This window comes from Choloepus didactylus, chromosome 9, assembly GCF_015220235.1.
Source record: "Choloepus didactylus isolate mChoDid1 chromosome 9, mChoDid1.pri, whole genome shotgun sequence".
Classification (NCBI taxonomy): Eukaryota; Metazoa; Chordata; class Mammalia; order Pilosa; family Megalonychidae; genus Choloepus; species Choloepus didactylus.
Window position 1 is genome coordinate 124,241,852 of NC_051315.1, and position 12,273 is coordinate 124,254,124.

Sequence of the window (12,273 nt, forward strand, 5' to 3'; positions counted from 1 at the left end):
TGAACATTTTAAAATCATGTGGGTAAGTAGGTTGTATTATCTGTGAGTCTTTTCAGGACAGGAAAGAGGGTATTATGAAACGTGTCACTAAAGGAGGGCATCTGGGAGGGTTTGGTCGGCTTTCTCAATGGGGGAGCCCCTCATAGGCCCCCGCCTGTCCCTCCCCAGAGGTCTGGTCTCCATCAGTCTCGGCTCTACCCTATAAGGCCATGCCAGGGCTGAGCTGGCAGAGAAAATGAATGGGCCCCGTGGCACCGAGCCGGCGGCCCTCCCAGCTTCCTGCAGGGGATGGATGCACGTGCAGAGAGCAGAGGGCCAAGGGCTGGAGACCAAGCAGATCCCCAGGAGAGGGCCCCACCCCAGGGCTTGGGCTCCACCATGCCCCTGCCCTGGGAGCCCCCAAAAAGTTGGCAGGCTCCAAGTCAGATCCTAGGCCAGCCCGACACCCTTCCCAGCAGGGTGAGGAAAATGGCCTGTCCACAAGCCCCGTCCCTCCCTGCAGGCAGGTGCACCCGCATTTTCATGGGACCACAAGCCCCGTCCCTCCCTGCAGGCAGGTGCACCCACATTTTCATGGGACCAGATGGTTCCCAGAAAGTGTGAGTCAGGACAGATCAGAGCCCTGCGGGCCCCAGGGCTAGGATGGAGGGCTCCTCTCCTTCCCGGGGCACATTCTGGTTCCGTGACGCTGGTGGAGGTGGCGAATGACTGGCCTGGGCAGCTAGGAAACCCCAGTTGGCTTGGCCTGAGGCCTGCCTTTCCAAAGGCCCGGGCAGCTTAGATGAGAGGGGGTTTGCAGTCCACTGTCCTGGACCTCAGGGGTCCCCTGGGTGCAGCAGTCAGGCGGCCAGCACCCCCACCTCCCCAGAGGGCCAGGGCATCCCCAGACCCCAGCCCTCCTCCAGCACTTCCAGGCTGGCTCCAGGGAGAAGGCTCCTTCCACAGCTGCCCTTGGAACCAGAAATGTTTGTCTCCCAGCCTTTTGGTAGTTCCTCCAAGGAGGAACCTTCATGGGCAGGCTGAAGGGGAAACGGAGGCACAGAAGAGAGTGGGGACTCACCCCGAGGCATCCAGTCCCTCCCTAATGTTTTGCCAGACCCGGGACCCACCCACTGAAGGCGCAGCTCCTTCACCCAGTCCTCCCAATTCAGAGGCCTGATTCAGCAAATCTGTGCCTAAGCAAATATGGCTCCAAGTGGGTGCCAGCTGCCCCTCCTCGGCTCCATCAACCAGGCACTTGTCTTGGTTTTTCACCCTGGGCCTGCCTGTAAATAGAACTCATCTCCCCTTCAAGAGCATCCCCACCCACCCAGGAAATCCCCCATGGAAATGTGTCATTGGCATGAGAGGCTCTGGAGCACAGTGGGTTAGATTTGATCATGGGCCACAGAAAGTAGCCAAAGTAACAGTGGCTTAAATAAGACAGAGATTGTTTCTCCCTCTTATTCATGAAGTCTGCAGGTAGCTGGTGCAGGGCTGGGCTGGGGCACCATGATGTCAGGGACCCCAGACCTCTATCTTGTTGTGCTCCCAGGCATGAGTTCCTTTCCTGAGGTCACCTCGTGTCCAATATGGCGCCCGTGGTTCAAACAATCCTCTACATTCCAGCCAAGAGGAAGGAGGAAGGAGCGAAGAGGGCTCAGCCCTGCCATTTATGGGCACTTTCCAGGAGTTGAACACATAATTCCTGCATCCGTCCCCTTGGCCTGAGTTGAGTCACCTAGCAGTATGTGCCCAGCTAAAAATGGGTGGTTCTCCAATTTTAAAAAGGGCAAAGGGCTTGAATAGACATTTCTTAAAGAAAGGTATGCCAGTGGCCAACAAGCACATGAAAAGATGTTCAGCATCATTAAACATTAGGGAAACGCAAATCAAAACCACACTGAGATAGCACCTCACATCTACTAGATGGCTATAGAAAAAAATCAGCAAGTTAGTGTTGGTGAGAATGTGGAGAAATTAGAACCCTCATGCATTGCTAGTGGGAATGTAAAGTGGTGCAGCCACTGTGAAAAAGTTTGGTGGTTCCTCAAAAAGTTAAACATAGAATTACCATATGACCCAGCAGCTCCATTTCTAGGTATACACCCCAAAGAACTGAAAACAGGGACTCAAACACATACATGTACACCAATGTTTATAGCGGCATGATTCATAATTGCCAAAAGGTGGGAACAACTCAAGTTTCTGTCAACAGATGAATGGATAAACAAACACAAAAATATGTTCTATCCATAAGATGGAATATTATTCATGCGCAAAAAGAAATGAAGTTCTGATACCTGCTACAACATGGATGAATCTTGAAGCACTATGCTGAGAAGTCAATCAGAAAAGGACAATTATTGTCTGATTCCATTCATATGAAATATCTAGAACAGACAAATCCATAGAGATGGAAAGTAGATGAGTGGAAGGAGAGGGGAATGAAGGGTAATTCTGTACCTAATGGGTACAGAATCTCTGTTTGTGGTGATGACAAATTTTGGAAATACTGGTGATGGTCGCGCATCCTTGCAGATGCAGTTAATGCTACTGGATTGTACACTTAACAATGGTTACATTGGCAAATTGTGTTACATATATTTTAGTACAATTTTTAAAAATGAGTGGTTGGTTCTATTACTATTGGAGAAGGGGAATTGGGGCACAATGTCACGTATTCCACAATAAACAACTCACCCCCATTAGAAGTTTCTGGTCCCCACATCCCCCTCTGATGGAGCCCCAAGCAGCACCCCACCCTGCCAGATACCCCCTCTCCCAGATTCTGGATCCCAGGAGCTTCAGGTTGGCTCTGGCTCCCAGCTTGAACCATGCAACCCCACCCCACCCTGGTGCTTGGAAGTGAAATCCTGGGGGCTTCTAGGGCGCCTCTCCTCGGGAGACAGGGTAGCCATGAGTCGAGTTGGTCTCAGGGGGTCTCACCTGCCCCCACCTCCACCCTCACCGCGAGGGGCTTGACTAAGGCTGTCTTCCACACGAATCCCGGGCTCTCCCTAAGAGGAGCTCTGCAGAAAGAAATGTCCTTCATCTTGATGGCAGACCCCGTTGCCTGCCACTCCTGGCCCCACTGGGCAACCTTCAAACTCAGAGCATCTTGTCAGAACCCCAAACAAGGGCCCCAGAGGAAAGGGGGCTGCTGAATCCGAGGGGCTCCTACTTCCTCAGTGAGTTATAAAAGGGGGAACAGGAGGCCCCCCCGAGACAGCAGGAACCCCAGGCTTCTCCATAGGCCCCTCCCACGACTTCTCTCACTCTCCACATGTTTTCTCCTGTGGGGTTCCGGAGACTCCAGAGCCTCAGGTCCCAGCCACGCCAGAGATCCATGGCTCCCAAATGGGACCCTGCGGGGCTGGGAGCTGCTTCCTCAGAGCTGGCACCTGGAGCAGGTGGAACTGGCATGCGGCTGCCAGGTCTCCAGCCTGCAGAGTGGGGAGCACAGTCTTGAGGTGTTAGTCTCCATTGCTGGGCATGGAGGGTCCCAGCCAGCAGCCGTCGGAGCCTCAGAGTGTCACAGCATTCGTGAATACTGCGCCTTCTGCAAACGTCCGATGAGCTGGGATCAGCTTCCAGAACGTACTGGGACCCCCCGCCCCCCACCCCAGTGCTCAGGTTCACTGTGCCAGCGACCCTGGGCTGCTCGGCCACATGCAAGGCACCTGGCGCTGTCTGCTGCTCTCTTCCTTCTCTTCTGGGTTTCTTTGACTTTCAGCTTCTTGCTTCCCATGGCCTTCTCTCTCTGTGCCTGATTTTATTCCACTTATAAAGGACTCCAGTAATAGGATTAAGATGCATCCTGACTGAGGTGGGCCACACCTTAACTGAAGTGACCTCATCAAAAGTTCCTCCTTACAGTGGGTTCACACCCACAGGAATGGATTAAGTTTAAAAAAGTGTTTTTCTGGGATACATACAGCTTCCAACCACCACACAGGGAAAGGGGAAGGAACCAGAAATGCAGAGTGGCCCTCCTGCCTCCTCAGTGTGAGTGGAGAGGTGTGGTAGGCAGAATTCCAGGATGACCTGTAAGGTGTCCACATGCCCTGTGTCGTCACTGGGACCGTAATGTGATGGCTTTAACCCCTGCGATGACACTGCTGACCTGAAGTGGGGTGGTGTCCAGGTGGGCCTGACCTAATCAGATGAGCCCTTCAAAAGCAGACCATTTGCTCTGGCTGGTTGCAGAAGGGCAAGTGTGGTGGAGACACGTACCCCAGAAAAATATGTCCTAAAACTTAATCCAGGGCTGTGAGTGTGAACACATTGTAAGTAGGCCCTTTTGATGAGGTTACTTCAGTTAAGGTAGGTGTAAATCCTATTCCTGGAGTCCTTTATAAGCAGAATGAAATTCAGACAAATGGAGTGAAAGTCATCAAGGGAGCAGCCAGAAGCTGAACATCAACAGAACCCCAAAGAGAAGGGAGAGACTGGGTGAAGCCTCCAGGTGCCTTGCCATGTGACAAGTAAAGGACCAAGGATTGCCAGCAGCCAATCCCAAAATGCCACAGTCTTTAGGGGGAAAGCATCACCTTGGTGATGCCTTAATTTGGATTTTCTCTTACCCTCAAAACTATAGGCTAATAAATTCCCATTGTTTAAGTTGGCCCATTGCATGGTATTTGCTTGAGCAGCCAAAGAATCTAAAACAGTGAGTCAGACAGGTTGCACACAGGCAGGCTCTCCATGGCTGAGAAGGAGGGGTCACCGGGCAAGTACCTGAGTTCAGCCTCCGATTGCCAAGAGCAGTCCATGTCCAACAGCTGGCGAGACACTGGGGACCTCAGTGCTACAATCCCAAGGAGTTGCCAGTGGCCAGACGGAGCTGTGAAGTGAAACTTTCCTTAGTTGAGCCCCCAGACGAGGTGAGTCAACACTTGCATTTCAGTCCTATGATTCCCTGAGCAAAGAACTCAGCCACACTGTGTTAGACTTCTGACCCCCAAACTGTGAGCTGATAAATGGATGTCATTTTAAGCAGCTAAGCTCAGGGTGATTTGTTATGTAGCAGTGGAAAACTAATGGGGGTGGGGGGCTGCCATGGAAGATCTATGGCGGTGTCTGGCTCGGTCCTACTCAGAACACCTGTGGGCAGGCCCCCCGCCGAGGTCAGGCTACTGCCTGCTGGGGGAGAGGGGGCAGAGTGGTGGTGCAGGAACTGGGGTTCTCTAGTGTGTGTGTATAAAGAGGGCTCCCAAGCTTCCTAAGTCAACCTGAGGCTTCATGGAAGCCCTTTCTTCCTTCCTACAAAAAGTGATTGGAACTGGAGCCACTGGCTTGAAGTGTGGCCCACACAGCACAGCCAGCATGATGGAAGCCATAGCTGCCCCAGCTTATGTCTGTGGTAAGTTGGATGTGCTCACGGTCCCAGATCCCATCTATCCTTGCATGGCAGCTGCTCACGCGCTCTGACCACCTACTCCTGTGCTTGAAGAAGCAAGAGGCCTGAGCCTGTCTGCTCTCTGTGGTGCAGACTTTCTGGAGGATGGCTTGGCAAGGTAGATCAAAATTCTGGAAGACGTTCAGGCTCTTTTATCTAGCGATGTTACTCCTAGGATTTTATCCTGCAGAAATATTTAATGTTCAGAGGCATAGAAGTACAGGGAGGTTTATCGTAGCTTCGTCTTACAATAACAAAGAACTGGAAAGGACCCAATGTCCGACCAGAGAGGGGTGGTTTAGGAGGCACATCAAAACCCCAGAATGAACACTCCACAGACATAAAAATACACAGTGAGATCTATATTTATTAACATGGACATGCGTGCGTGAATTTCTTAAACTTCTCTTTCTTTTTTAACTAATTTACTAAAAGATGATACAATAAAATTAAAGAGGTTGGGGGGATATGGCACATCTAGTTACCACCACAGGCATTTTCACTTTGGCTATCATCACCTCTTCTCACACACTTACATTTTTGACCTGTTTGCTGCAGCCTGTACCTTTAAAAAAAAAAAAAAAAAAAAAAACTATGCTGTTGTCTATTACATTTTTTTAATATCCAAATATATAGTTTTCAGAATTGAATAGTTCAAAAAGCCTTCTAAAGGAAAACAGGAGTTCCCTGCCCCACGTCAGAGTTGTGCTTTCCAGAGGCAACCACTTTCGACGATTTTAAATGTTCTGTGACATAGCTCTGTATCCCTAAGTAACATGCTTATTTGGCTCCTTCTTGCTTTAATATTAACCAATTAGTGAAAATATTTCTTAAGTGAGAAAAGCAAGTTACAGAGTAGTATGTATAACAGGATACCATTTAAACAGAAGGAACACACATACACATAAAATTCTTGTATAAAATATACATAGGAAAAAATCTGGGAGGACTTCATTCAACCGACAAATATTTATTGAGCATCTGCTATGTACCAGCAGAGGATAATTCTGTTTATGAAGAGGCCTGTCTTGGGGGAGTTTACTTCTAAGGCAGCATTATCCAATAGAAATACCTTGTGAGCCACACGTGTAATTTAAAATTTTCTAGCAGCCAACATTAAGAAACACTCAGAGAAACAGGTGAGACTAATTGTAATACTAACATGTTTATTTAACCCAAGATACCAAAAATACTATCGCTGAACAACAGTGTGGATTTTGCACTTACAACCCACATAAGTGCTCGGTGGTCACTGGGGCGAGCAACTACCTAGCAGTTGATGGGGGTTCCAAGGTGTTAATGGCGGTTGCTCCGGGTGGCAGGTTTTTGAGTTGTTTTTTTTTTTTTCCTTTGGGGGAGAGGGGTCGGGTGGGGGAGAGGTCGCTGTTCCCTTTCAACTGGCTTCCACTTTTGTTTGGGAACGTCCAGGCCAGTCCGAGAACTGGTGGGAGGGTCGTGAGAGCAGAGCCTGGGAGGAGTGAAATGCAGGGGCCGGGGGCTTCTCCCGCGGAAACAGAGCTGCGGGCTGGCGAGGGGGCGTGCTGAGAGGTGTGGCCGGAGTCGGGGGCTGAGGACAGCCGACTCTGGACACAGCAGCCCCCACCCGAGCAGAGCGAGGCACCCCTGGAAGGGAGGCAGCGGAGTGTGCAGGCGGGCCCCGGGCCCACGCAGCCCCCCTAAGGCGCCGCCGGCGAGAGCCGCCCCAGTCGCTTCCCGAAGCTTCCCCGGAGTCACTGGCAAGAGGGCGGAAGCCCGAGGTCGGCCTGGACGTCTCTGCCTGGGCGGTGGCTCCAGATGACGACGCGCGGGGCCCGGGGCGGGGGGCCGGGCGGGGGCGCGTGCTGGGGCTGGGCGAGGGGCGGAAACCGTGTCGCCGGGGCGGCCGCGTGGGGCAGGCTCTGCGCTCCAGAGCGCGCGTTGTTTCCGGGAACCACTGCGCTCCCTGACCGCTCGGCTGGCAGGGCCGGGGTCGGGGTTCCTGGAAGTGAGGCCCGGGGAAGGTGGGGGCGTGCCTGGGGGCTGTTTCCACGGGGGCCCAGGCCCGGCTGGGATGGCTGCTCCCTGCAGACCGTGCCGAGACGCCGCGCAAACCCCGGGCCCTGAGCAGGTGGGGTTCGCTGGGACGACCCCCGCCCCGCAGTGTCGGGTCACCGAGTAAAAATTCCTTCTCGGGCGGGAGAGGCGCGGACGTGAGCCGCAGCTTGGAGGGTCTGGCTCCCGGCCCGCGTCGGAGGAGCCGCCGACTTCCCCGAGCTGGCACCCGCGCCCCGGGTCGGGCAGCGCGGCGTCGGGGCGGCTTCCTGGGCCGTGGGCGGCCTGGCGGGCGCGATGCTTGCCTTCTCCCCGGGAACGCGGCCGCGGGGCGAGTGCTCCCGGGAGCACGTGGGGAAGCGGCGGCTGCGATTGTGCGCCCTCGCCTTGTAGGGAACCGAACCCCCTGGGCGGCGGACGATCCGCCATCGCCGACTGGAGTTGGGACACCGGCCAGGCCCCTGGTGGAATGCTCGTCCCGGAGTCTGGTGGTGGCTGCACACGCGAGTGAGAGAAGCCTGGGACTTTTCCGCGTGGGTTTCGGCTCTCTTGCCCACGGAAGCTCCAGGACCCTTCAGTCCAGGGGTTCTCAAACCCCAGCACCCTGCAGAAGCACCGGGATTGTCGGGCCCCACCCCTGCCAAAGTCTGATTCAGTTGGTCTATGGTGGGGCCTGAGAATGCATTTCTAACTGTTCCCAGGGGATGCCGCTGGGGAACACACTTGGAAAACCAAGCTGTCGGTCCTTGCATATCCCCTCCTCACCTGGCTCCTAGGTTCTCTTTTGGCTTCAAATAATTGTCAGCCGTGAAGGACATCATTCTGGGGCGGGAAAGGAGTCTTACATCCGTGCCCTCGGGTTCGGCTGAACTCATGGGACATTCATTATAAGTGGGGAGATGAGTAAAAGAGGACATTTGATGTTACGATCTGCACCTTCTAGTCTCAGGACATTTTTTATTTAAAACGGCTTTATACATGTACCATACAATCCATCCAAAGTGTACAATCAGTGGCCCTCAGTATAATCACAGAGCTGTGCTTCCATCACCACAATCAATTTGAGAACATTCTCATTGCTCCAAAAAAAAAGCCCCATACTCTTACTACCCCCATTATTAACACTTAGCATTGTTACAACCAATGAAAAATATTACGATATTGGTCTGTAGTTTGCATTAGTTGTATTTTTTCACATATCCCATCCTGTTATTAAACACCTTGTAATAGTGACATTTATTTGTTCTAGTTCATGGAAGAACATTCTTATATTAGTACAGTTCACCACAGTCATCATCCACAACAGGGTTCACTAGGTTACACAGCTAGAGTTTTATCCTCTAGCTTTCTTTCTAGTGACATACACGACCCTAAACTTCCCTTTTCAACCACAATCATACCCATAATTCATTGCTGTTACTAACACTCACAATAAGGTGCTACCATCACCACATCCATTTCCAAACCTTTATAATCAATCTATATAGAAATTCTGTACAGACTAAGCTTCAGCTCCCCACTGTCTACCTTCAGTCTAGCTCCTGGTAACATATACTCTAGATTTGAACTCCATGAGTTTGCTGATTATAATTAGTTCATAGTAGTCAGATCATATAATATTTGTCCTTTTGTGTCTGGCTTATTTCACTCAACACAATGTTCTCCACGTTTGTCCGTGTTGTCACAGGCATCAGGACTTCATTACTGACATTTTTTTTTTTTTGGTATTGTTAAGATTAATCACCTATTGATCTATTAGCCCAGTTCTCACTTTATCTCACATACTGCCGCCCCCCCCAAACCATATGTAGGTGTTCCGGTTTGAATGTTTTATGTCCCCCCAAACACCATTATCTTTGATGTAATCTTGTGTGGGTGGACCTATCAGTGTTAATTAGATTGTAATTCTTTGAGTGTTTCCATGGAGATGCGCCCAACCCAACTGTGGGTGATGACTCTGATTGGATAATTTCCATGGAGGTGTTGGCCCACCCATTGGGTGGGTCTGAATTAAATTACTGGAGCACTATATAAGACCAGACAGAAGGAGCAAGCTGCTACAGCCCAGAGGGACACTTTGAAGAAAGCACAGGAGCTGCAGATGAGGTACAGTTTGAAAACAGCCATTGAAAGCAGACTCTTGCTCCAGAGAAGCTAAGGGAGGACAAATACCCCAAGTGCAACTAAGAGTGACATTTTTGAGGAACTGCAGCCTAGAGAGGAACGTCCTGGGAGAAAACCATTTTGAAACCAGAACTTTGGAGCATATGCCAGCCACATGCCTTCCCAGCTAACAGAGGTTTTCCAGACACCATTGGCCATCCTCCAGTGAAGGTACTCGATTGCTGATGTGTTACCTTGGACACTTTACAGCCTTAAGACTGTAACTGTGTAACCAAATAAACCCCCTTTTATAAAAGCCAATCCATCTCGGGTGTTTTGCATTCCAGCAGCATTAGCAAACTAGAACAGCAGGTCTCACTGTGAAAGTCATAATCCTAATATAAAGTTAGTTTGGGGCAAGTAGGACGAGGATTTAGGCTGAGATGACAGTAATGCCAGGACCTGCTTAGTGGCTTGTGTGGCCCGAGGCAGGAACCCCTCCAGCAGCATCCCTTCCCAAATAGAAGGAGGGCCCCACAACTAAAGATGCTTTGTGTGTGCCAAATCTTGCTGGTCCTCAAGGTGTTCACCTGCCAGGAAACCGCCCACATTTGGTCACTTTTTAGCATCTTCTCTTCCAGTTCAAAGCCGCATACGCCTCTCTGCTTATATCGCATGCCCTGCAAGCTGCAGCTCCTAAGTGCGCTTGGAAATTAGTGATATTCTCACTAAAACTCTGAAGTCTGCAGCTATGAGACACACCAACCTCCTGCAGAAGAGTAAAACTATCTTGGAATCTGTGTTTGCTCTTGACTCCTGGACTCTTAAGACCGTTTACTCTGAGACAAGCTTGGAATCCAGGTTTGCTCTTCTGGAAGTCCATTTCAGGCCTGCCTGGGTCCTTCCGCCAACCAGGTCCAGGTCACAGAGCTCTCGGGGCTGTGGTGAGACTCCTAGGGGTCCGGCCCCTTCCATCCCCCTGTGCTTGCTGAGCGCCAGCAGCTCTCTCTCCCACCCCAGCATGTTCTCCTTCCAGCTCCGTGGTAAAAACTGCTTTGGGCAGTGGTGTGGGAGGTGAGGAAGCCCCTGGGAGGCCCCAAGACCCGGCTCCCCCACCTCTGCCTGGACACCAGGCCGGGAAAACAGATGGCTCTGAAGGCTTCACACGTCATGAGTTTTGAGCAGTGACCAAAACCTGACTTACTCGGAAGGAAACATTTTGCACCTAAGCAGCATCTTGCGGTAATGCATCTTTTGATTTACATCTGTTATTTTGATCTGATTCTCCTCCCACCAACCCACTGATGAAATCCAGGCCCTGGACTTGTTGGGAGACATGCTCTTGGTCTGAGCTCCCCCTGCAGGAGATCGGAGGCCAGGCAAGCTGCTCTCAGTCCCGCTGGTTGCACCATTTATTGGTCTTAGGTGGCTTCACCCTCTCATCCAACTTGGGGGGTGGTAACTGGCCTCTTTGTCTTTGGGGATTCATACCCTATTCCTCTGCTCGTGGTCTCAGCTCTTTGCCTTCCAACAGAGACAGCTGCTGAGCATGCTCCAGCTGCAAAGATGAATTCATTCATGAGCTGACAGCAGCCAGTGAGTGTGGCCTCCTGTCCCTAAGGTGCTCTGGGGCTGGGGCCTTCCCTGAATAGAGAGCTCAGTTAGTCCCTTTGATGTCCAGTGCAGAGCTGAACACCTTGACTGTTTGGCTCCCCTGGGGTGTTCTGTATATTCTAAGGATTTAATTTGGGGTCAGGTCTTTCTTAGTGGCAAAATCTTGCTAACCCTAGAATCTGAGTGATGGGGTTATTATGGAGATGTATTAGACTATTCTTTCTACTTTTGTGTATGTTTGAAATTTTCATAATTAAATATTTTAGAAAGTTATCTGGGGTCCACTGCTGGTGTGCATCCCACTTTAGGAAAACTGGGGTTGATCAAACCAGAATATTTAGGGCAAATAGGGTGCTTTGGCAAGTCCTAAGAACCAGGGAATTTAGGCAGCTGATTCAGCGTAGTGCTATGAATTCTTGGGATATACAGAACAGAGCCAGCTTGCGTACAATGCAGATGAACCTTCAGATCTAATTTGTCACCTGTTGTGGGAAAAGAATTGTTTGACACTATGACATATACAATGGGTTAAATATTCTGAGTCTACGAGATTTTTCCAATTTAATACTGTATTAAGCATCCCAGAAATGTTTCAGGATTAGAAGGAAGTCTTAAAACAAATTCTCAGGAATTAGTTTAACTATTTATTAACTGCATGAAGCCATTTCTACTTGTTGCGGAGTCACCCACAATCACACAGATGTTACAGTTCAGACGCCAACCCAGATCCTTGCCAGCTTGAGCTGCTGAACTAACCAACCTTGTAAGAGGCTACCTCTGGGCTTAGTATAAGGAAACAATCCCTCCACTTCCATTGTTGGAGCCACTTCCAGTTGGTACAACATATATAGAAATTATGTCAGTATTAGTCAAGCTTCTTTTGGTTGCAAATGAAAGAAACCCAACTGGAACCAGTTTAAATTACAAAGAAGGTTGACTGGAAGGATGCTGGAGGTGAGTCAGGGACTCACAGAATGGACAGAGAGCTGGAAGGAGGGCAGCTCCAGGGAACTCAGAGCCTGGGGCTGGGGATTTGATGCCCCAGCAGGCTCCCACTGTCCCTGGTCTCTCTTCCTCTGGGTGATGGCTTCTCTGCATGGTGAAGGACAATGACTGTCATCATTTACAGTGACTGGCTTCAGTGA